Here is a 24703-nt window from a genome sequence, read left to right on the forward strand (position 1 = left end):
CTCGGCGATGCGCACTTGATCGTAGCTGCAGCATATGGCGCTGCTGTGGCCTAGACAATGTATGCACCGTCACCGCTGTACTCTTAAAGTCACTGTGGCGCACAAAAGTAGCCCAACTATACCAAGCACGGGCGTTGTGTGGATGCTAAGGGTTTATCGCGTCCAGGTGAAATTTTCACTTCGCTATATCATCCTGGTAATGCCGATGAGCAAGAAACTCGTAAAGAATCCAATGCCGCAGTGCATCTGCAAGGAGTACAATCCAGGAGACAGGCTACTTCCCAACTTCTCCGCCGATGTTACAACAGAAAACACTTTTTGGAGAAGGCGCGCTGGCGCCGGTAGCCTAAATGATTAGCAGACAAAGCTCTACGTATTTTTATGATGCTATGCTCGGCAGCTTTTCCTTGAGTGAGCAAGTGTGGGAAAAAATTTTGAGCGAAGCCATTCATTAAAACCGAAAGGCCGGGTAGAAATGAGGAGGAAGAAAAAACAACGATGCTTCTCCATTGTACCAAATAATATTTTTTTTAAATACAAGTAATACATACAAACATCTGAGCGGGAAGGGGGCATTTCATTATGTTTCCATTGCAAAACTTGGCCAATGCCCCCTCGTAAGTTCGTGTGATACGATGGAGGCAACCACAACGACGACAACTTCAACGCCGGGGGAGCGCTACATACACAAGCGACGACGGCTCGGGCTTTAGCCGTCACTGAATAAAGCTTTTATTCCGGAACGGACATCGCTCGCGCGCATCTGGGAATATTTGCGAGAGCCGATGCCGCAAGGAACATTGCCAGACTTATTCCTCATAATATAACGCCAGCTGTCGTATCACCTCATGAAATTAGAGGCAAGAGTGCTATTTTTTCTGTTCTCTTATAAGCAGATTGTGAAGCAGCAAGTGGAGAGGTGACCCGACCACAACTTTATTTTGACAGTAACAGACCTAGCAACGCTAGTGTCGAGGTTTCAACTGATATCGGAGGACAAGAAGCTCACAGAACTGAGCATCTGGAGCTTTTTGCTCAGGATATGACGACAGAGGTCGTCAGGTAGTTTACAGGGAATATTCTCTGTGCGAGGGAGAGACGCGCAAAAAAGGATGAATGGTCCCACTAGACAGCGAAATAAATTAAAATGAAATTTTGGGGTTTTACGTGCCGAAGCCACAGTCTGATTATGAGGCACACCGTGCTGGGGGAGTCCGGATAATTTTGACCACGGGGATTCTTTATCGTGCACACAAATCAAGGTACAAAAGCGTTTCTGGGTTTCTCCCCCATCGTGATGTGAACGCCATGGCCGGCATCGGACCCGCGACCCCGAGCTCCGCAGCGCAAAGTCACAGACACTAAGCTGCCGTGGCAGGTAGGGAAAGGGACGAAAAGGTTTCGAAATGAGCAATAAAATTGTTGCGTGAGCGTTGATTGCTTGATCCCTGGCTGCTTATTAGGCTTTTTGCTCGTATTTTCAAATTACAATCCGACGCTACCATGTCTGTATGTTTTAGTTAAGTCGTACTTTACGATTCTTCTGATGAATTTTACTTTGAGAAATTCAATTTTTGTTCGCTAACACCTTGCCCCACGCGGAGCGCCTGTGTGGTCGGCGTGGTTGGGGATGAATTTCTCAACCACGGATGCCGATGCTTACGCCGAAGCCGACACCAACGCCGGATTTTCTGTGACACGGGGCCCTTAACGCCCGTTATAACAGTGTGTGCAGTGTACAACATCGCTGTCCTTGTTATAAAGCAGCTGCGTCGTAAAACTTCCAGTTGTGTTAAAAAAAACCAGCTTCAACAGCACGTGCTTGATGCGTCGACTAAAAGGGGAAAAATGGTGGTCGTGCCAACATTACAAATGCTTCTAGGACTTTCTGAGCTGACGTGAAAAGCGACTGCTTCACAATCAATACTATTCTTCCTGGCGCAGATTCTCGATCTATTGGATTATACAGGTTCCCAGGGATATCTGAAAAAGGAATCTGATCTGCTTCAACAAGAGCTATGTCACAACCTGTTGTCAAGGTCCAAGGTATGTTCTCCAAATACTCCTTTTCATAGCTAGCAAAGCTATCGAGGCTAGCAAGACTCCCCACTGTAGCTACGTTCGCACAAAAAAATCGTTCGGGGTTTTTTACGCGCAAGTTCGTGTAATTGTTCTTTATTTAGGCTGAGTAATAAATGCAAATCGTTTTGCGGATTACAAGTGGACGAACTTTATTATACGAACGTCTTACATAATTTTGCTTTTCGTTGTTTTCCGTTTTGGTTTTCTCATTTGCAACCCGTCCCGACGCCTAACGCGCAGGCTCACGCTGGGTTTACGCCAATATGTTCGTCCACGAGACATGACCATGAAACGCGCGGAGTTATACATTTCGATTACCGAACCTCTTGCGTAGTTTGCAAACTGTTGCACGCTAGGTATGAAACTGAGTATACAAGGTAAATATCACCTTTGTTGTGATGGGGTTGCAATGCCTTTTATAAACTCCGGAGGAAGAAGGGAGGGGCGGTTGGATTGACTTTGCACCCCCCGTGGTCCTGATGACTTCCCAAATAGCGAAACTTCTTTTTTTTTCAGGTGTCACCGTTGGCGCGCTGTCCCGAATAGTTTCTGTATCGAACAGACGTTTGACCGAGAAGTAGGTACCCAGTGAGTGCACCGCTATAATATACCAACACAGCAAAGTGCACCACGTAGTAAAACAATGAAAGCCTGTACGTTCAACGTCACCTGATAGGTATCTCTAATCACCGCAGTGATCTTATGAAATATTGCGTGGTACTCAACGGCTTATTTTATGTTGTCTTCGTGACATTGCTGCGCATAGGCATCTCGTCAAGTTACGGGTGCTCGAGTAGCGTAATATTGCCAATCTAGTCGAACGCGAATTTTCTAGAAAAATGAGCTTCGAAAATGAACCGAATAACAAATATTATCTGATGTCTTGACCGAGTGAACTTAACGCTAACGTTGGGACAGTCTCACTAATAAAACCAAATTACCGTGCCTTCCACTCCGTGAAGATGGTCGAACAGGGAAGCTGTGTTAGTTACACCGAGTGTTACGAGTGTTACATGCGCATGTGTTGCACATGATGCAATAGCGTAAACACAAGTAAACACAGATATAAAACAGGAATTTATATTATTTTGAACTTTGCCAGGCGAGAAGAGCCAGCGACTTCCGACGTTACTCAACGAGTGTCCAGTTCTCTGGTCGAAACCTGCCGAGCCGCCGCCAGCGGCAACGGCTGCAGCCACGGACACCACGCGTGTTCGGCGTGTCTGAGGAAACACGGACGGTGTCGGCAGCAGCTATACGCGTTGCGCGTTATCCGAAAGGGTGCGCCGTACAGAAAAGCCTTCTCTTATCGTCTCTCCTCCGCGTGCCCAGCGAGGCCTCTCATCGGTCGCCTCCTCCCCCAGAGCACCTCTCCTCCCCTGTTGGTCACGTGACCTTCCCTCCCCCGGCACGGTTCTCATCCTCTCCTGTTCACGTGACCTGCGTCACGCCGGACAGACAGCGAACGGTCGACAATGAACAGCTCCGCTGTTAAATATCTGGCAGATCCCACCTCAAGATGACTGAGGGCTTTGATGCTATGATCATTTAAGCACTGTAGCGAAACACAATATTGCAGACGGCACCTGTATTTAAAATCCGGAGAGGTAGTTTTTATATATCTAATGCTTCGGGTTCTTTACCAATTCTGTTATTGTAGGTCAAAAATACCCGCCGTGGTGGCGTAGTGGTTATGGCACTGCGCTGCTAAGCCCGACGGTTCGGAATCATATCGTAGCCCCGGCGGCAGGATTTAGAAGAGCAAAATTCAAAAAACGTCCGTGTACCATGCATTGGCTGCATTGTAAAGAACCCCATGTGGTGAAAATTATTCCGGAGTCCCTCCCTAAGCTGTGCCTCATAATCAAATCCTCGTTTTAGCTCGATAAAACCCAGAATTTCATTATCGTAGCTGAACAGCTGATAAGGCTCTCTTAGGTGGGAGATCCAAATTGCAAGACAATTACTCTCAAAATGGCAAAAACTATTACTTTTATCGCTTTTGTGTTCTTTTTTTGTTTGAAGTTTGTTTTCACAGTATAATGTGACTTTTTTTATTTACGATTCTAAGCACATCATACTGTGTTTTACCACTTTATTCCATTTGTTACTTTCACGTTGCATTGAATTCCCCTTCACGTAATGCCTTCGGGCCCTTAAGGAGGATATAAATGATATAAAGTGAAATCAGGCTGTGCAAGCCGTTTTATATGAAATTGTGATAGACGTTGTAGCGGGGGCTACGTGCAACTGTTGCATTTTGTATCAGCTGGCCTTGCGCACCTTCAGACTCCACAAAGAAAGCTTCACTAAAGATGGCTTCTAAACTGCAGCCAGTTTCATCCCGCTGGCAATGTACAATTGCAGTGCAGTCTATCTGAGTTCCAATGAACTAGGTATGACATAGATATAGATATATGGATATAGAATTAGAGCAGTCCGCATAGAGAGGGTTGGTCCTTTGCATATCGACCTTCATGCACTAAACAAGACGTAGGAGTTGTCCTCAATGCGTCGATCCACTCTGAAACCGCCATGCAGCTCGTCAAGCACGCATCTGCTCTCGGCCCACCGTTCGAGAAGGATCTTTAGCACTTGCATTGCCATCCTGTACAGGGCAGGCGTCACCGCTAAGGGTCTGCTATTCCCCAAGTCACGCTTGTCTCCCGATCCCTCGTCCAGTGGTTTCACAATGCATAGTCCCCAATCTCCCGGCACCTGCGCCTCCTACAGAATCCACGTCTTGGTGCCCAGCGTTTCGATCAAACCGATGGCAATCCTATCGTATCTTGGGAAGTCTCGGCGTCCACCCTCCCACAGGCTCGCCTAAGCTCCATCCCTGCTTCAATTACCCTGTGCTTGGTCGCCAACTTTCTTGACCTTTTCCTCCATCCCGCGTCCACGCTTCTTATGCAGAGATATCACTGCAGTTTAGCCGGCCCTTTCTTTTCATCTATGTTCCTCAGTGTTTCTTCAATACTAATTTTGCTCGGCGCTTCTCTGACTTCAAAGGCCCAGCTCAAGTCAACTTGCACTGCCTCATTTACGGCTTTACAGAGGGCCCCAAACCCAGTCGGTCCACCGACTTCAAATTAATTTCCAACCCCGACATTTTTTTTGTATTTAAAGCACAGCACCGCATTTGAAAACGTTAGCGCTGGCACCATTACAATTTTCCTAATTCCTCAGATCACCTCATATGTATTGTAGTCCACAAGAAGATGACGATATATTGGCAATACCTCCGAAACGGGAAGCCGGCAAAAAGGCCCCTAGCATGCTTGAGTTAACCAAGTAATCTGTAGACTGCTATCTGTTTAGCATATTGTTCTTGTCACCTTATTCTTTTTTCTCTTCCTTAAGATCTCCTATATCTACCCTGTAAAGTTACCTATGCCCAGTCATAAGACAGTACTGCCATGCACGAATGCGCTTGAAAGACGGAGCGGCACTGAGAGCGGCTCCGCGCCGACGTGACTGACATAGGAATGAGTAATAGAGGAAGCTATGGCCTGGGCGGCATATCCGATTTTGACGACCGATGACTGTGCTCGGCGCTATCGTTATGCTTGTGTGTTACTTGCTTTTCTGGGCATGCATACGGCCAATAAATTGTTAGTTCTTTTTATTCGTAGTTTTGACTGCCCGGTTCTGCACCATTGCTACCGTGTGACAGTATGCTTATTTCGTATAGTATTTAGCATCCTTTTAGCATAAGCGTTTTACGCGCCTTTCTTTCTACTCATCTTGCTAGGTGACCCCAGTGCCGTCAATGTCTTCAAACCGGACCAATTTGTGGGCGACAAACGACTTTCGAGAAAGTTCAGCAAGTGGCTGCTGGACTTTTCCCAGAAAGTGTTCCGGTGTGAACCGGACGAGACTCAGCAGTTCCTCGACGTTGGTTGCGGGATCGGCGACCTGACGCGAGACGAGCTGCTGCCTCGATGCCTGCCATGCCGCCGCATCGTCGCCGTCGACTTGTCGCCCAAGATGGTGGAGCACGCCGCTCGGCATTCGCATCACGAAAAGATTGAGTACGGGAAACTGGACATCGTCAGTTACGAAGACGTGGCCGATTTTATCGACGAGCATGGCCTCTTCGACCGGGTGTACTCGTTTAACACTCTCACCTGGGTGCGGGACCAAGCGGATTGCGCTGAAGAACGTGGCAAGGCTTTTGAAGCCTCGCGGGGAGTGCCTTCTAATGTTCTCCGCTTCTCTCGAGCCTCTCGACGTCTACCGAAACGTTGCTAAACTGGAGCGCTGGAGCAAGTATTCGCAAGTAAGTATCGAGCGTCAGTGGCATTTAAGCCCATTTATGACCAGTACCATCTTCACTTAGAGTAACAAGACAGTAACATTCTTGCTGGAGGGAAAAAATGAAGTTCTATGACGCCTGGCGTGATTCTTGCCCCCAGACTTATGGTAGAGGCTGCACAAATGTCAGAGTATTGGACATCTCACAATATAGTAATCAACGGAAAGCATAATGCACACCCGTATGTAACCTATAAGCCTGCGTACACAAGTATATATAGAATGCGACGCATTTATTGGCGAACATTTGCTACTGTGACAGTATCTATCTATCTATCTATCTATCTATCTATCTATATATATATTTATCTATCTGTCTAGCGGCCTACGTCTTCGGGCTCTCATGCCCGTTTCGTGAACCTGGTATGTACGAAAATTAGCATTGTATAACAGTGGATGACGAACATAAATGATAGGTCATGACATGTGTATCATGTAGGTCATGAAACAACAGCCTAAAATGACAATGGCCCAGCCAAAAAAGATTAACACTCAAAAACCACTGAAATGGCTTCGGACGTCGGTACTAATTGAAGGAAGCACTAAAGGATGATGCTAGAAGTCATAATCACGAGCATGACTCAGCAAAATGGCAATGACGGAGCGAAAAAAAGATTAACACATCAAAACCACTGAAATGGGTTCTGACGTGGGTACTAAGTGAAGGAAGCACGAAAGGATGATGCTAGAAGTCATAATCACGAGCATGACTCAGGAAAAATGGCAATGACGGAGCGAAAAAAATATTAACACATCAAAACCACTGAAATGGGTTCTGACGTGGGTACTAAGTGAAGGAAACATTAAAGGATGGTGGTAGAAGTCATAGTCACGAGCATGACTCAGCAAAAATGACAATGACTCAGCGAAAGACGATTTACACTAAAAAATGTCACAGTTTCGCCCTAAGGGCGAAGCAATGAATGCGATAGCAACACAGCAATGTCATACGAAGTAAGGTGAGCGGCTTTGGTAGCAATATGAATTGTAGTAAACATGAGCTGATTAAGTAAGCAGGTGTGCTGCGGCGTAAGTAGACCGACATGAAGAGAGACTCGATGACCACGAGAAGGCGCGTGTGAAACGGTGGTGTTGATGAGAAGCGCTTCCCGTGGGCAGCGCGCGTGCGAAGGGACACACCTGTAGCGCTGCACTGCCGATCCGGACAGCATTACATGTGTAGCGTGCGTTGGAAAATGTGGCCCGACTATTACTAACTGAATGAACAAGCGTGGTGTGAGCGCGCACAAACAAACATGAATAGATCACACTGAATGACTGCAGACAACGACTGTCAAAACGCTGGCAGCAAGCCCATACGCTGCAGCGGGCGAAGGTACGTGCGGTCTATCGCTTCCACAGAAACTGAGCGGCGAATGCACAGTGCATAAAGGTCAGAGCCGTGTGGAGATAAGAGACGGTGCGGCGAGCGACGAGCGCGGTTGTTGGCAGAGGAAAAGTGCGCCCCCCCCCCCCCCCGCTCCCTCCGGCGCTGGCTTCCCGCTTCCTTGCTTGCGCGTGGGAGAGATAAGAGACCGTGCGGTCAAGCGACGAGCGCGGTTGTTGGCACAGTAGAAGTGCCCCCCCCCCCCCCCCCGCTCCCTCCGGCGCTGGCTTCCCGCTTCGTTGCTTGCGCGTGGGAGATTGAGTGCGTTCGCTCTCCGTGATAGCGCGCGTCCCCGCACGCTTCCGCTCGGGCATACGGCGCGCGGTGAAGATTTTATCTATACGGAACCTCACGGCGACGGCGACGGCGACGCCGACGGCAGAAATCCGGTTGAAGTGTCCATATAATTGCTATCGCAATAAAAAGACCGCTGGAATGTGGTCGGACGTGGACATCAATAAAATGAGATCGGATCTGGTACTAAGCGAAGGAAAAGGCTATAGGTTGATGGTCAAAGTCATAGTCATGAGCATGACCAAAGCCTGTTTCACATGCAAGCGACTGAGCGAATGAAGCGAAAAGTGGCGCGGCGCTGCGAAGCTTTTCGCGAGGTTTCGTTTCGCATGCATTGCCGCCGCGCATTTTACACCACTGCGAATATCGTCGTATGCGCAGCCTTTCCCGCACTAGTCTTTCACTGGTCAAGTGGCGAGGCGGGCAGTCATTGGTTCGGAAGCTGGTGCTGCCGCGCTGGCACCCCTACCGCCGTGATGAAATTTCAACTTGCTCGAACGTTGCTGCTCCAGCCGCTAGTGCTGTCGCCGCCGCTCGAAGTAGGTTTCTGTGCTGCGGCGGCAGGAATCGCGAGCGTTTTTGCTTGCATGTGAAACAGGCTTAAGGCTTTCGCTTTAAGGTCTCTTCGGCGTAGCTAAAGGCACTTGTGATGACTCATGACATGCGTATCATGTATACGTCATCAAGCAGCCTGCTACATCTTGGTGCTCTCATTGTCATTTCGTTAACTTGGTAGGCTCCCCGCACACTGCTTCGCCTAACATCGATTCCCACAGGGCGTGGGATCTGCCGGCTTATATATAATATATATATATATATATATATATATATATATATATATATATATGTGTGTGTGTGTGTGTGTGTGTGTGTGTGTGTGTGCATGCATTACGTCTGCTAGGGAGGCCCAGCAACTGTTTGAAATTGATGACGTATATTCATTACACACAAGAACATCAAGGTAGAGAACTGCGCGGCGCGTGCAGCACAGTCGCAGAGTATGCTGGAGGAGTCGCTCCGTAGGAGTTCCATTTTCGGCAGCACGCACTTGAGGGTTTTCGTGGCGAAGTCTGAACTGTCCGCCCGCCGTCGACGGCAAGCTGCGGCTTGTGCTGCTCTCTGCACAGCGGTCTGCTGAGCTCAACGTTGCCTGGCCGCAGCCGCGCGCGTAGCTCTACGATTCGCTTTTCAGGCGAAGCTTGTATTGCCTCAGAGGGTGGTGCCCTTGTAGGTGTTTTCGGAAAAACTATCACTCTATATAAAAATTGCCCGTCGGGCTGCGGATTCGAACCACCGACCACCGGGTTACAAGACAACCACGCTAATCGATTCAGCCCTGGTCGGTTCATCATAGACTCTCTTAAAACCGGAGTTTTATATGGACGGTGGTCCGCACGCGCTTGTGCCACTGCTCCCGCGTTCGTCGTCGTCATCTGATTGCACAGCTGGCTGCGTTACCGCTAATCATTCCAGCGTAGAATTTCACTTCTCTTCTGTCTTCGTAATGGAGAGGCCGCGTTTACGGGGGTATGAGCCATCATTGCTTAAGGGCGTATGAGCAATTCAATGTCTTATATGTAACGGATATATTTAATTTAGAAGAAATTTGATAGAAATCCATCCAGAATGAATGCACTCGAGAAAAGGTCTCGTAGTCGACGTGCCCATTCTATCGGGAAGGCTTCCGATGCTCAGGCGAAACGTCATCGAAGAGCCGCGGACCCCGAGTTGAGGGAGCGCGATGCTGATGCTACATGTCAGCGCCATCTTGCCCTCCGGGAACCCGAGAAAGGTGTTGCACGCATCGGCAAGTTAGCGCCAACTTCGCCGGTGCGACGGCCAGATTAGAACGCGAGTGGGCGTGAAATGTACCTCCAAGTGCTAGAATGTACCTTTTCCTGATTGCTTAACTGCATTTTACTGACATAGATTGATATTCCTGTTTAAGACCCTTTTAATCTGGTGCCTCGCCATGCCGCGAGAGCGCGCCAGTGTAGCGCTTCCGGAATGCTGCCGCCATGGAAGTTTGGGTTTACCTGAGCGTGTGTCCAATATTTACCGAATAAAGCTACATAGCATGCACATGTTTAAAATTATCAATTCGCACTAAATATTCTACTGTTTCAAATTATTTCAGTTGTGCATAACTTGTCTACTGATAGATTAATTGCACAATTGTTATATATTTATGTAAATGAGACCTAAACCCCGTGAGCTATGATTGCCTTTTGTCTCGGCCTCCTCTTAGACTACGTCTGACAAAAAATAAAGAGAAAAATAGTGACACATAGCAAAGCGGACTGCGGCCATCATATGTATTTTTTAAGCGACCCTTTCTATGTCTCACTGATTCGTCCGTGAGCGCCGAAAACGCAGTTCAGGAAAGCCAACTTGCACAATAGATCAACGACTGCGCATCTGCACACACAATAGAATAACAGCGCACGACATGCGTATCGTAGAACACTACAGTTTACATTCGCAGTTGTACCAATAAGAACAATGAAAACTGCAACGCCACGCTACCCAAACGAACTGTATCTTTGCATTGCATTGCGCGCGTCACGCAATGCATTCCAGGCCGTCACCATGGGTAGGCCACGGGTGCAGCGAACGGCAGAAGATGCTCACGTACGCGAACGTAAGCTCGCGCGCGCTTGTGCCCGTACGGCCGATCCCGTGTACCGGCAACGGCAGAGCCTCTGACTGTATTCCACAGCGATCACAAGGCAATACTGTGCAAGTGTAGAGTCATCCGTGAAAGTGTGAGTTTGTGCGTGTAATCAACGGCTACATGGTCTAAAATAAATGCTATGCAACTTAGCGAAATGTGTCTTCATTCAACATCAACGTTCAAAAAATACAATCCTAAACAAGCAATCAAAATAACATATAGATCGCATCGCGTCGCTCAGCATTTCTTGGGTTCGTTGCGTGGTCGTTGGCTTTGGGCTTTGATTCAGTTTGCATGGGAGAAAGCTTTGCGTTCAGCTGTCTTTCTTTAAGAAAGGGGCTTTGATTTTTTCCTAATTCTTTCTTTTTGTCTTTGTGCAGCTGGTAGAGCAAGTGATGCCAAAGACGCACGACATGAACTACGAGCAGTGTCTTGAATACATTTCCACAATTCTGGAAGAAGCTGGACTTTTCCCGAGCATACTGGAACTCCCCGTGTTTACAGGTTTTGATGACTACAGCTTCGAAACCTTGACTAGTAAGTTCATAAACAGAAGCTTCTTTTTTCTTTCCTCAAAATTTGAGACGTGATTATATGCTTACCACTGCGTTATTAGCGTTTGACAATATCTTCAAGATCGCATTTTTCAGTCTGCGTCGCAAAACACAAACACTTCAGTCATGGTGGATATATTTGTGTAGGCAACTTGTTTTCGCCGGTTCTGTCAAGTGGTGGGGAAAAGCACACTCCTATTCAACTTTGAGTAAATTGAAGCCCTTCCATACTTAAAGTGTATCCATCTAACATCAATGTTCTCAGTACTGCTATACACATGACAGCACCTCCGTGAACCATTGTTATTACTGTGTTTTTTCTCACAACACTTGTGGCGAAAGCTAAAGCCGAGTCAGTTATTCAATGCTTTATATGGTGAGACGCAACACATTTGACTATTCAGTAATTTGATGCTTATTTACTCATTAATAACGAGCTCTAGAAAATGCACACTGCATTATCCATCAACTTGACGTTCTTTAGTGGAGTCGGCGGCGACTTAGTGCAAAATTATGTAATATATACAAATTTACTGACAGTCCATCACGACTCATGATTATGGGGATAAAATGTGGCATTTATACTTCTCCACTTTCCCCTGGAAGAAGCGAAAAAACATTGTCACAAAGGCATAAACTAGCTGATGCACTGATTTCTACGGGATACGCAATCTGGAGGCAACTAAATACAGAGAAAAATGGAAAGGCAAGGAGGTTTACAAGACAGACTTACGGTTTGCTACCCTGCATGGGGGAGAGACGTTTGTGAAGCACGAGGCAAGGTGCGGTAGATCGTGAGATGAAAAGATGAAGACAAAGAATACGGGGGGGGGGGGGGGGGCGTGAGTGCACTGTGTTACAAATAGCGACGACGTCGACGCGCGGGAAGCACGAGGACACGCAGCGCGAGTAAAGGATATTAAGGAAAATGATCCATTCGGGAAAATCCAAAGAGCTCTCAAGCAGCAATCACCGGTAAACAACGGGCTACGAAATTTTCCAATCGGAAAAGGGCAGAAGGGCCAGGGCAGAAGAAAAACGAGGCGCGTTGGCTTTCGCGGAAGAGTTCCAGGAAGCGGCGCAGCGAGAAGGTAGGCCACCAGACCGTTCGCTGAATGCTGGCCACCAGGACCGGGGCAACCTGTCAATCTCTTCCTGTGCTTCGCAACATCGCCACGCCGCGGACTTCTACCCGAGGCCTGCGGACGCCTGCGCCCGTAGGCAGAATGTGAGCGGTGGGGCTACTGGCCCGAGTTCGCGTGCAGCTGCCTAGCAAGAACATCCCTGTCTCCAGCCGCTTCCACCTGTTCCGCTGAGAGGTCTCTGCTTATGGGTACACGCGTCTGCAGGGCTCGTGTAGAAGCCCACGGCCTGGCGCTGTTGCGAAGCACAGGAACGAGTTCAGAGGTTGCCCTGGTCAGGTGAAGCTCTGGTGGCTCGTGTCCGGAATCTTGACAGCCGTTATTCAGCTTCGTGTTCGGCGGACAACCTTCCTGCATCGTTTTCTGGAACTCCTCCGCGTTATACCAACGGGCCTCGCTTTTCTTCCGCCATGGCCCTTGTATTCTTTTCTGACTGGTGAATTTCGGAGCTCCGTTTTTACCAGTGGTTGATACTTGGGCGCTCCTTGGATTTTCCAGTTTCAATCAATTTGTCTTTATCTTTTTCACTCGCGCCGCCTGTCGTCGTACTCGCCGCTCTTCGACGTCGTCGTCTTTTGTAATGTAGTGGATTCATATCTGCGCGCTCATTCTTTGTCTTCATCTTTTCATCTCACGATCTACGGGACTCTGCTTCGCGCACCATTGGGGGAGAGTGGATGCGAGAATCAAAGGTAAAAAGTCGCAGTTTCGCCCAAAAGACGGAGCATCAATTGCGGTAGCAAATTAGTGGACACCTGAACGAAGTAAGGGTTGTAGCTTGATCGGCCATATAAACTTGTAAACATAGGCATACCAGCTAAATTAACAAGCGCGGTGTCACGCGCGCACAAGCAGACATGAACACACCTCACTCGATAACCGCGGAAACTTGCTGTCGAAAGGCTGAAGTGTCGAAGGGCGGCAGCAGCAGCGAGTGAATTGACCTTTGTGCTGTGTCTCGCATCAACACGAACGTAGCCGCGGAAACACAGCACATGGCAGACTGTGCCCCCGCCGTAGATGGCTTCCAAGATAAATCGCACAGCCGCCCGGGACGCCCGTAGTAGAACCCCCCCCCCCTACCCTCCCACCGCAGCGCTGCGTGCGACGGAAGAAGACGCGTTACCTTCCCGCTGCTTTCCGCGCTTGCTTGCGCGACTTCGAGCCGAGTTCGCCGGCTCACCCTGGCGCGCTTTCACTCCCACATACAGCATACGGCGCGGGGTGACGATTTTAGCGCCCCTGGACTTTATACAGAACCTCACGGCGACGCCAACGACAGAAATGTGCCTGGAGTGTCCATATAATTGCTATCGCAATAAAAAGAGATGTCGAAGACAGAAATACTTAACTCTAACAGCAGTAGACGCAGAGTTTTAATAAGTGTCTTTTCGGCACCATTGATTTTTGAAAAGTCACGAGAGCAGGCGTACCTTTCTGGATTGATGGTGGATGCGGTCAAGTATCCAGAAGCTTTGCTTCTGGAAAGTATAACCGTCCAGTTGCCTGTGTGTCCTCCGAACAGGCTTGTGTTGGACGTCAAGGCAGGTGCAGTGGCAGAGGAGCCGCTGCATGGTAACCTAACTGTTATAGTAGTCTCATATACGAGAGTTAGCCATTCCAGTGAGGAAGAAGTGTGAGTTCGGGAAAGCTACACCAAAATGTAGCATAAGGGTGCAATACTGTGGTGCCTTCCAAAGTGCCAACGTGATGTCACGATCAATCTCGATCAAGAACAACACAAAAAAGGGACCACAGAAATCCCTGAAGGACTTTGTGGGCACGCCGGAAGCCATGAAAAGTGTGATCAGGCTGGTCACCATGCTTGGTCTGGCCAGAGAAATTAGTTGAATGCGATTTGCAGGGCGGGATTCTGAACATCGACACATGATTGCAATAAAGAAAACTCTCGCCAGTAGCGCACCCAGGATCTCTGCCAGGGGGGAGGGGGGTAGGGGTTGACAGTTAGCCAATACCATCTGAACAGCACTAATTTCAATTTATTCATGGAAAATTGGCAAAAAATGAGTTTTTCCGAGTGTGCAGATGATTGCGCGTCTTACATCTTAGTTGCAGTACTCAAAGGCGCAAAGAAAGAAACGGGGTTAAACAAATGGGGGCTTAACTCGGCCTCAGGATGGGGGGTTACAACCCCCGAACCCCCCCGTCGGTGCGCCACTGACTCTCTCTCACTATCAGTAGTTCACACTGTAAATGCAGGTATTTCAAGTTTCACAGCGAAGAATCTGCCTTGATGCGCCACAGAACTAAGTCATTACAATGAACGACTGAGTCCTTCCAAGACTGACTGCTGCTCACCGTAAAGCGATGTGCGGCAGCTTGCTGCTCTAGCTATTAAGTAGCGAAACAATTAACCTAATCTTGGCACCTCGCCGGAAAAACCACAAGGGTTGCCTTTTAGTATGTATACATGTTTTCTTTTTTTTTCATTATTAAATGCCTTTCTCTCTCTATGCGTTCGAGGCAATTTGTATCCACTTTAATGCAATGCCCAAAAATGCTTTTCAACATTCGATTGAGAAGACTTTATCAAATATTTCCATTTTTTCTTCTCTGTCTTTTCGTATCGCAGACATGTACGTGGTGAAGAGTCCGATTTTCGCCGTGCTGCCGGAAGAGGAGAAGCATCAGTTCCAGATAGACATGACACACGAGACGCAGAAAATGCACTCACATGACGTAGATCGTACTCGATATCGCATTTTTATCATCAAGGCGTCAAAAATTTGTGATTAGAGCATTCATGTGTTGCAGCCCTTCGCGAAAGGAGAGAAGCGCTCCTGGCCTGTCTTCACGAGAGACTGTTATGCGGCCGTCACTTCGAGTCACGGCATCCTGGACAGAGGAAATAATGTTCAATTCTACAATCTCTGACAAAACATGGTATGAAATAAATAAATAAATAAATAAATAAATAAATAAATAAATAAATAAGCAACTGGACAGCATTTCCGATCCATGCTCGTATTGCTGTTCCTATACAAAAGCAAATTCATGCAGAAACTCCACTGGAGTTGTCTAAGTATGCGTAAGCATTGTTCCACTTGCTCATCTCCACGCAGCCCGGTGTCATGGTCAATCTCATCAAACTTGGTCTGACCAGTACAAACACTTATCAACCCTTATCGGTCGTTATCACCTTTCTCGAACTAGATCCGACCGTTATCGTCTCTTATCAGCGGTTATAAACCTATCAAACTCGATTCGACCTTTATCAACCGTTATCTGTCGTTATTATCGTTAACGCATATGATCCTATCCTAATTTTATTTAGAAATACTGATGTTTCTACTTCAAGACATAGCAGGTGTGAGTACAGATTTTAGTACAAACAAAAGAACAAACAATAAGGTTATACAAATCAACAGGTGATCATCATCATCAGCCTATATTTATGTCCACTGCAGGACGAAGGCCTCTCCCTGTGATCTCCGATTGCCCCTGTCTTGCGCAAGCTGATTCCAACTTGCTCCTGCAAATTTCCCAACTTCATTACCCCACCTAGTTTGCTGCCGTCCTCGACTGCATTTCCATTCCCCTCATATCCATTCTGTAACTCTAATGGTCCACCGGTTATCCATCCTACGCATACATGGCCTGCACAGTCCATGTTTTCCTCTTAATGTCAACTAGAATATCAGCTATCGCAGTTTGCTCTCGGATCCACACCGCTCTCTGCCTGTCTCTTAACGTTAGGCCTAAAATCAACAGGTGATATGGTTAGGCAATTGCCCAATGAACTCTTCAAACCTTATCTGTCCTCATCGATCTTATCGGATATGATCTGACCCTTGTCAACTATTATCGGTCTTTATCAGCCTTATCGGACTTGATGCGATCCTTATCAACTCTTATTGGTCCTTATCAAACTTATCAGAACCGCTCCGTCCATTATAGGACCTTATTGCTCTTTAAAACCTTATCCATCCACGTCAAACCATTATCAAAGGTGATGGCACCCATTTAACCCCCTCAGCCTTCCTTACCTCCCTTATCAATTGAATGGCTGCTTATCTGTAAGCGTTGCGCGGTGCAAAGCGCATGAGCCCTCACATATCAGTGGCATTTCGGTCAGTGAAGGAACGCTCCAGCACAGGGCGCTTCCCGCGACTAAAGAAACGCATTGGGGATGTGGCGTGTTTGGCAGCAAATTTTTACAAAGTCGGAATTTTACTGATGTCAACAATGCTCCAAGGCAGCGCTGCATGTGGACTTAGAGAGGGCTTTTATTCCACCCGCACACAATCTTTCAACATTACCTTCACAGAAACTGTTCTCCTTCGACATTTGTTTTGTACCGCCGGTACAGCACATTCACATGGTTCACATGTATTCGCATTATGCAAGCGTGAATGTTTAGCCGAGTAGGTAAGATATTCGGCTTTTGAGCATGGGATCGTAGGTTTAAATCTCACCACCGCCAACGTTTTTTCTTTCGAATTTATTTTGTTTTATACAATAGTTTCTTTATAGCGAATCGTCTTACGTGACAGAGATACCACCGCATACAAAGACATATGCCCATGGTGTGGAGCCACACCAACTCGTGTTCACATCATGTGGGATTGTGCAGTGCACGGAGACCACAAAACAAGCGGCACATAGAACGAATGGGAGGCGCTGCTGTCTAGCCCGGCCCTGGAAGATCAGCTACGACTGGCATGACATGACATGACAAAAACTTTATTGAGGTCCTGAGAAGAGCTCACGCCTGGGGGGACCCGGGATGAGCCGGTGGCTTCACCCATGACGGGACTGGCAGGCCGAGACCCACCGCAACATCATGGGCCTTCTGGACGGCCTAGAGTTGTAGATGTTCGAGACACTGGAGGGCGGATTCCCAGGAGTCCTTGGTTTGAAGTGAAGATGCCTCTAAGGCTGGGCACGGCACAGCCAGAGAATGTGTTCAAAACTACAACATTCGTATCAGAAATTGTGACATTCCTGTGAACTTTAACGCGAAAGCGTTAAGGCGCCCCCTGTCGCAGAAAATCCGGCGTCGGCGTCTGCCTGGATGTCGGATTCCGTAGCGGAAAAAAATAATCCCCAACTACCCCGACCACGCAGGCCCCCCGCGTGGCGCAAGGTGTTAGCGAAGGAGAAAATCATCTCGAACCACCCCGACCGTACAGGCCCTCCAAGTGATGCAGAGTATAGGTGAAGAAAAATTGAATTTCTCACAGTGAAATCACTCAGAACAACAGTAAAGTACGACTTAACCACAACCTACAGACATGGCGGCATCGGATTGTAATTTGAATGTACGAGAAAACGTAATTCTGTTACCCGTTTTGCAGCATTTCTACCAACCCAACATGGTTCGCTCGGGTAATTGCTGAAATGCTATCTGGTTGGCGCTCACGTCCTCGGCAGGTCTAGTTGGGACTTCGCCGGCCTAATGCGTTTTGGACACGCGCGCGCGTCGGGGCAATAGCAAAGAATTATTAAAATAATAAAAAAGGTGCAAGGGCATGCATATTTTAATATAAGACGACTTATATTGCGCCTGGGAAAACGTCTTCCCAGCAATGCATTTCTGTTTAAATATGAAGCCGACTTTAAGGGGATCGGTGTAAGCTTGGTCTTTGTATGCTAGCTGGCTTTCCCACGTTCTGCGTTGCGGTAAAACCCACTGAAACAAAACTGCGATGTGAACGGCGCCCGATAACGCTATCGCGTTTCACTATTAAAGGCGAAGCTTAAGCATCCTCCAATTTTTCCTGACCTATTAAATGCATTAGGCATGGAGTAGGGTAAGATCTAGTCTGTAGCATTCTAAGCGTCGACTGATCCAACGAGCTGAGAGGATGGGCCATACTAGTGGGCCCTTGGAATAGGGGCACCACCCTGCTGGAAAAACAATTTTTTTCCTCCCCGAGCCCCTTTGGGGGATTGGGGTAGGAACCCGTCTGGTTTCTGTATATAATAAAGTTTTTCTACTACTACAGAGGGACGGACGGGTTTTGTTGTCGTCTTCTTCTACAGCTGGCTCTAATACCACTGATTATGCCAGCGTTCCCATACTGCCCCTCACGCTCGTGCCACTTCTCACGCGTTCATCGTCTTCTTCCACAGCTGGTTGGCTCTATCTTGAAAGCTATCGTCTTATGCGAAGGACGGACGCACGGACAAAATTCTCGTTGAGTAACCATAGAAATGCTTACGCATTCAAAACTCAGAGTGGTTACGAGTAGGCAGCGCGAATGCTCAAGCGTTTGCTGCGATGTGGGCTCGGAATTTTCGACCCCGATCTCGAGCTCGCCAAATCGCTCGGTGGCTTGGAGGTCCCCCTTCATCCGTGACATTACAGTGTAAAAGATATTTCGTACCGTTCGTTTTTAAACGGCTAAGCTGATCTGGAATGCGCGAGCGCTCGCCGGCTTTTAAAAAGGCCCTGAACCACTTTTATAGAAGTGGAGAAATGCACTTGAAGCTAAAGTAGGCTATTTCAGAGACACTTTGCCACAATAAGTACTGTAATGCGTTCGACAGAAGCGGATTTATTCGCTCCGTTAACATTCCAAGTATGCGAAATCTAACATAGATTGGGATGACTGTGACGTGCCGGCTTCTGGAACCATGTTTCTCACGAGCAGGGCTGCCAACTTAGAAAAATTATGCTAAATTTAGAGATTTTAGGGCTTCTTTGTGAACAATTACAATTAGTCCAAATCTAGAAAAAAATGGGCGCTAATATAAGAGGTTAGGTATAGGAAAACCCCGAGACTTGGCAAGCCACTGCTGCGATGCCACGACGACCAATACCTGAAAGTGCTTGTCTAGACGGCGTGGCTTGATATCAGTGACAACAAATTGCCCTCCTTGTACCATGCAAAGTATACCGTGAGATCGCACTGCATCACAGTGAACGGATCACACCAGGTAAACGACAAGGTGCTGATTTCTTGTGTTCGTTAACGGAGCGCAGCTACTGGGCTCCTTTTTTTGTGCCTCTAGCTGCGCTGTCATTCTATATGCCCTTTAAATGAAACATTTAGCTGTAAATTGAGAAGCAAATGTAGCCTGGAACATCAAACAAAGCAGCTCAGGCTAATTTCGGCAAAAGCGTACGCAAATAGCTGGCCCCTCAGCTCGAGAAGGCGATCGTGGTGCGGCGCAGCCGGGTATTGCCGCAAATTTACCAGGAAGCGCCGATAAATGGAAACCAGTCTTGGCAAAGTCCCATTGTAGAGTCCAAGTGGTCACGTCTTTTAGTGAGTTTTGGCAAGGAGGAATGCACACAAATTGGCCCCGTAAGTGCGTGTTTCACTGCAAATAATCTCGCGCAAGCCTGGTTGTGCCACATCTGTACGTCAAGACACGAGAGAACCATTATTGCACATATTTTACAATGGTGTAGTGAAGTAGCACACTCATTCTGCACTTAAACTTTCAGTCCGGGTGGTGCAGTGCTCATCTATCTTGCAATTCTGGTAAGGTTCCGTATCAATCTTCGCACTCTGTTGTCCAAACTTGCTTTAATGCCGAGCGAAGAATAAACGCACTGACGTCTTCTTCTCTGATCATGGGTGGCTTCAAGCAGGAAGCCATGTTGGTAGCCCAATAACTTGCTCTGCGAAGTCATTTCAGCTTGAGTGCAGCGACTTCATTCTTCACATTTTAGGACAAGTTTAGACATAAACGCAAACTATAAAATTTGCTGTCTTTTTGCAGGACAAAAGTATGCTGGAGGCCTGCTCACGGTGAATGTCGATGGTAATGCGATTAGCATTGAAAAAATATAGTGGCACAGCGTCAATGGAGAATTGTGCATGCAGCCAGCGTCCTCTTTCCCTCTTGCCACTGCACAAGTTTGGCCATATAGCTGCGATGCTGTGAAGCCCTCGGGTGGCGCTGCTTCGATACCGCCGAGGGCTGGATAATTTTTAAAGGATATTTTGGAGGAGGGGGGGGGTGGTGGAGGGGACAACTTTTTTTTTGCATTTCCTTCAACTTTTCCACTGCACCTGTCGCTGTCTTTCAACTATCCGCGTCGAGTGGTGGTTGAGAGCCCACGGTAAGGAGTGCTGGTGAAGAGATAGGTGGCGTCAAAAAAATCACGCGCCATACCACTGCTGTGAAGGTGGATTACCAGCAAAGCAGTTTAGCAGATGACATAAAGGTGACAGAGAGCTTAGATCAAAGAGATGAGCAAACTTTATTTCTCTTGAGCGGTGACGGTGGTCATCCCAAAGAAAGATATCTGCACACGCTTTTATTTTCTTCGGCGGTCTTGTTCGGCGACATACATTCGTATGGAAGGCTACCAGCACCTCGGGGAGCTGGGGGAAACTTGACACGCGTGACGGGACCGCCACGCTTGGGGAGCGGAACGAAACTAGGCACGCAAGCGCTTGGTACGACGACACAGAAGTCAAGCGTATTGATTACTGCTTTAGTCCTGGTTTCCCCACGCTGAGACAAACTTGCTGCTCCAAAAGTCGTTATACACTACTAAAATTCTTGGAAACAATATTTGCTCGCGCATTAGATTGCGCTGTTTGCACCATGAACATCAGTTACGCCTCGGGTCCTCCTTTGCTGACAATCGACTTGCAAACCACCATGTACTGCAAGACAAACTCCCCCTTTGTCTCGCAAAAAAATCCCAACATAACACATGAAAGAGCTAAGGTCCCGCGTGTCTAAAATGAGAATCTAGCCATGCACTTCGGCAAAAATGAACAGATAGCATGGTTTTTAATGCATGTGCTTTCTTTTGATGTTTCATGTGACAGTTCTTGCGCTAAATGCCACGTGTTCAAGATTTATCTTCTTCATAACAATTCATTTTGTAACGTTACACGTTAGCCTCGAACACACCACTTGTAAATTCTGAATATTTATTGAAAGCGTTGTTCTTGTATTATCTGTGCTAGTGAGGGTATTATCTGTGCTAGTGAGTAGTATTATCTGTGCTCTTGCTGTGCATTTATTATGGAATGCTTCTTGGCTCTTATAAAAGACATTTAAATAAATCCATAAATATAGAGGTAAAATTCCTGAAAAGCCATTGGCACGAGAAGTCTAAGGGCATGAGATGATTATTTTTCTGTTACCGTGTTATCAGGTGGCCGTCTAACCACAAGAATGAAAGTCGCCAGAATTAAATGATTCATGCGTGTTTGACTTCTTCTGCTGCAACAATAACAACGCCTCACGATGACACGGCAAAGCCGGCACAAAAGAAACGACAGATGTACGGATGCGGCAAAACAATGTGAAGAGCTTTGAACTGCTATTGTAGTAAAGCACGATTTCAAAATCCAGCATCCGGCCTTTCATTGTGCGGGATGTTTGCGGCGAGATACATATCTGCAAGCTAGATTGCATAAAACCTCTACCGCCTGGCATAGGCATGCGAAAAAACAAAAGCAATGATCCCATACAGGAAAGCGACGAGTGCGTCAGGGAATAAACAAAAAGAAAAGCTTGTGAAAATTCCGCATCGCTGTTTTTGTAGCAGATGTGTCTTTTCTGTACACAAATGCCAGGTCCGTTTGCAATCATATCGCTCTGAGGCTACAAGGAAAGAAATAACCTGCGCTGTAATATTGCTGCCAGTTGAAATGGTTGAAAACACTCTAAGAACTCACTTGAAAGCAAGCGAATATTTCCCACTCAGTAGCGTTTTCTAAAGCATATACCCTATTCTGTGCTGACTAGTTCACAGGAACGTCTAAAGACAAGCCTGAGGGAGACCTGCAATCGTAAACTGCTTCTGCGGTGAAGCTGGTCAATCCGTCTATACTCTTCAAAGAAAAAAAAACATAAAAAACGTGCCCTTCACTTTAGTTAAGTAGAATGGCGGCTCACGTGTTTTCTTCCCTGAGCGGTGTAATTTTCCGGCCGCAAAAAGACCACAACTGTTCAGGCTATTTAAAGCCAAAATGACATATGCCAGGCAACCGAAAAAATGGAGCCAGCAAACTTCATGAACTTTTCAGCGTGGAACTCACTTGCTGTGTCAGCTGGGGGCTCCCACTGCGCACACCGCTATCATGAAATCCTTTAAATAACTACTCTGCGATGCGCGCAACATCGTAGCTGCAGTATGGCCTTGCGGTGGTTTACACAATATGTGCGCCGACGTCACTACACTCTGAGGGTAATTGTGGCGCACAAAAGCAGCCCATGAAGCTATACCAAGCACAGACGTTGTGTGATAGCCGAGGGGTTATTGCGTCCAGCTGAAGTTATCACTTCGTTATATCATCCGGTTTACGCCGATGGCCGTCGCCGGAATCACGAAGTGTTTTGCCAGAAGCTCATCAAGACAGCAATGCCGCAATGCATGTGCAAGGCGTTCAGCCGAGGAGACAGGTTGCCAATGGACAATTCTTACTTCCCAGCCCCTCCATCGATGTTACGAGAGAGAATACTTCATGGAAAGGGCATGCATGCGCCCAAAGCCTCTATGATTTGCAGACAATGATCTACCTATTTTCCGATGCTACGCTCGGAACCCTCCTCGTAAGTGAGCACGTGCGTGAAAAGATTTTAAGCGACGCCATTGATTCGAAGCTTTGAGCCAGGATAGGAATGAGGAGGGAGAGAAAGACGTGTCTCTCCATTCTTCCAAATACGATTTTTAAATAGAGGTTATACACACAAATACATTAACTCGAAGAAGGCATTGCCATATGTTTTCGTTGCATCCCTTTACCTGTCCCCCCTCGTAAATTCGTGCGATACGACGCCGGCTACGAACGCTATACCCAGCAAGCACGGCTCGGGCTTAAGCCGTTACTGAATAAAGTTTTGTTCAGAAACAGACATCGCTCGCGCGCATCTGGGAATATTTGCGATAGCCGATGCGGCAAGAGACAGTGCCAGGCTTAATCTGCGTAATTATTTTAATTTTATTTATTAAATACTGCAGATCCTTGGGTCCAAGCAGGTGGGCAGTTTCAAAATTCCAGTCGCAATACGAAAAACGACAACAGGAATTTGTTTAGAGATTAGTGTAATAACATAGATAATAAAACACAAAACAATCATAGAATCTGTTTCAAGATTAGTGTAATGAGATCTAAGCGCTATATAAAAGTGTTTTTCCGAGCGTTAAAGATGCCCGCGAATACGCGTACACGCAAAGTGCCTCGAGCGGCCAGTCACGCGGCAATTTTGTGTGCATTCGCGTGTTTCTTTCACGCTCGGAAAAACACTTTTATGTAGCGCTTATCGAGCGAAAGAAAGCTGTATCGGGAGTTTTTCATGTTGCGCTAAAATGTTCTCATTGACACTTTTTATCTAATATATTAGTTGATAAGTTAATTCATTCAGACTAATTATCTAATTAGGCGAGTTGCAAAAAATAACCTGAGTATCTCCAAGCGACGGCAAACAACATTACCTTGGTTCTTTCGACCTACGTAGAATTTGCATACTTTTAACGTTTGGCCCAAAGGAAACAACCTCTAGTTCATGTATTAAGCTTTGTGCAACGAGAACAGAGCGCTTTTGGAGCGTAGATTTCCCATGTTGCTGTGCACATTTAACAAACAGTTTCACGATAGTTTCCGTGAAACGTATAACTTCTTATCGCTTACTTGCTTTCTGGAGTGAAGTATGTGTTACCACCGCCGACTGTTGGGACTGAATGGGCAAACATTTATGTAAACGCTGAAAGTTACTGTTTGGTCAGTAGTTTCCCGGCAAGAAATTGACCCCTATATAAGTATTTCTGCAGGTTACGTGCCTAGTGTATGTAGATTTGAGTTAGGCAGCACGACAGGGCACGTGACCGCTGTGTTATTAGCTTGTGTGAAGATATTTTTTATAGATACAGTTCAGTTTAAAGTCCAGCTTCGCGATAACCTTTCTGCATTGTTTGGGTTCTTGGATGTACCCGTGTAGTTGTCTTCCGTATTGCACGGCAAATAGCACCTTTGCCTGCTTGTGAAGCAGGCGCTGATTTCTGCGTGTTGTAGGCACACATACTCAAGCAACATTGCCTGCCACCTTACGTAGCACGCTGAAGTAGTAAAATGTTTTGCTAAAGTTTCAGTAGTATGCACACCTGCAGCCCGCAATTGACAATAAAGAAATATGTAAGAACTACAGCAACTTCAAGAAAATATGAAAGGTGCACGAGATATTATAACCCATTTCAATTTGGTATTAGAATGTGCATGCGACTAACTTCTAAGCGCAACACGTTATGGCGTAGACAGCAGTGTGGTGCGATGGTAGGCCTATGATATAAGCAAGCTTTCATGGTAAATACTGA

The 24703-nt window shown here is 47.0% G+C and overlaps 1 pseudogene; it reads left to right on the plus strand.

Moving 5' to 3' along the window:
- The first annotated feature begins 1885 nt into the window (after positions 1–1885).
- LOC119463705 (juvenile hormone acid O-methyltransferase-like) lies at positions 1886–15399 on the plus strand (annotated as a pseudogene).
- The last annotated feature ends 9304 nt before the right edge of the window (positions 15400–24703 follow it).

This window comes from Dermacentor silvarum, chromosome 9 (genome assembly GCF_013339745.2).
Source record: "Dermacentor silvarum isolate Dsil-2018 chromosome 9, BIME_Dsil_1.4, whole genome shotgun sequence".
In the NCBI taxonomy this organism is placed as follows: domain Eukaryota; kingdom Metazoa; phylum Arthropoda; class Arachnida; order Ixodida; family Ixodidae; genus Dermacentor; species Dermacentor silvarum.